A 1,731-nucleotide genomic window follows, 5' to 3' on the forward strand; every position below is an offset into this window, starting at 1 on the left:
TCCTCACACATGCCAAGCCCACTTCCACTCAGGTCTTTGCATTTGCTGTTGTTTCTGTGTCGAATGCTTTACTCCTAGATAGACACATGGCTCATTTTCTCACTTTCTTCAGGTCTCTGTTCAAATGTCAGAGAGGCCTTCCCAGATAAATATATTTCAGACAGCATGCTCCCTGTCCTGTCTCCTTACGCTGCTTTATTTTTGTATGAATCACCATCTGACATAGTGTATATTTACTGGCTTATGATGATGATTACTGCCTTTTCTACTACAACGTAAGTTCCATGATAGCAAGGACTTTGTATCTTGGTAACTGTTGTACCTTCATTCCTTAGAATGGTGACTAGTATATTTATTATTACTTCTTGAGCCATCTCCTCTTGAGATCTTGACTTTTTTTGGGGGGGGGCTAAAAATAAACTTTCTAAATTTTAATTCCATAGTTTTAACTTTTGAAGTCTTTGAGCTATAACCTACTCATTGTTGGCTTGACTCTCTTTGCTAGGTAAGTCAAATTAGTGAAAGACCCAGGGGCAGTAACAACTACTTAATGAGTACTTATAAGCTAGGTTCTTGTATTTAAGCACCTTGCTTATCTCATTTAATTCTAACCCTAGTCCTAGAGATGAGTATTATTACCATTCTTGTTTTACAGACAAAGAGACTGATACTCGGGAGGGGTGAAATAACTCGCTGCCAGGTCACAGAGTTAATAATCACTGAACTAAGATTAGAATGAAGGGATGGTTGACTCCATACTGCCTCCTAGCTGTCATCTCCAGTAATACGTGTCCAGTAATTCAAGTAGTAAAGTCTTTAGCGTTCCTGTACTAGGGGTATGAGATATCCACCCGCCACTTCCCAGTGATTCCCAATACCAAACCAAGTCGTTCACTTTTCAGAAATGTCCTAAAAGCCATTGTTATCTACGCTAGGACTCTTACTTTAATGTAAGGTGTGCTTAGCGCAGAGGTAGTTTAAAACACCTAGTAAGAGAGGATGGGATCAAAACACTGGGATCCAGAAGAGAGGGGGCGTCACCAGCTAAGCTTACTGCTTGCAAGGGGGCATTCAAATCCAAGCGAGGAAAAGACAAGTTCTCCAAAAGCAGCGGACCCCGACTCGGAGGGAAGTTGGCCAAAAGAAGGGGAATAGGGCTCAGGGGCCAGATCGACGCACCCTACTCCCCGCTGGGCCTGACAACAGGGAGCCGCAGGCCGGAGGGGTCCCTCAGAGGGGCTTCGGCTCCATCGGGGAGGTGACGTGGCCCCCTGCGCTCGCACAGCGCCGTCTGGGGCCCCGCGAGCGGCCCTTGGGCGCAGCCTTCCAGACCGGCGGCGCGGCGCTCTGGGCGCGGGGAGGGGCCAACGCCCGCCCCGCCCTTCTCCTCGGGGATGCCGGGATGTTTACACTCCTGACAGCGGCGGCCGCGGGAGGAGGAGCGGGAGTCGCGGGAGGATGGGCCGCCGCTAGGCTCGCACTCGGGACGCGCCTCGCCGTGCGCAGGGTGGGGGCCCGCGCCTGCAGCGTCCGCGGGGGCGGCGCGGCGGGAGGTGGCGATCGGCTCCCGGCCTTGCAGCCACAAGCCCCCGGCCCACTGGGCCTTTCCGCGGCGCCGCCTGGCTGAGCCGCCCGCCCGCCCCGGGTCCCTCGCGGGCAGGAGAACGGAAAACTCCCAACTTCCTGGTGAGTGGCTGCCGGGGTCTCGGGCGCCCGGGCTGGGCGAGCCCG

The 1,731-nt window shown here is 53.1% G+C and overlaps 1 protein-coding gene across 3 annotated transcripts in view; it reads left to right on the forward strand.

Annotated features, from left to right (window-relative positions):
- The first annotated feature begins 1,414 nt into the window (after positions 1 to 1,414).
- Positions 1,415 to 1,731, forward strand: part of NEK7 (NIMA related kinase 7) — a 156,368-nt gene continuing 156,051 nt past the window's right edge. The window contains exon 1 of one of the 3 annotated variants that reach the window (XR_004627323.1): positions 1,415 to 1,686. The gene's annotated coding sequence lies outside the window, so the exon portion shown is untranslated. The remainder of the gene's footprint in view (positions 1,687 to 1,731) is intronic. The other 2 variants (XM_034666988.1, XM_034666986.1) reach the window with 2 other exon arrangements.

Source organism: Ailuropoda melanoleuca, chromosome 8, assembly GCF_002007445.2.
Source record: "Ailuropoda melanoleuca isolate Jingjing chromosome 8, ASM200744v2, whole genome shotgun sequence".
NCBI lineage: Eukaryota > Metazoa > Chordata > Mammalia > Carnivora > Ursidae > Ailuropoda > Ailuropoda melanoleuca.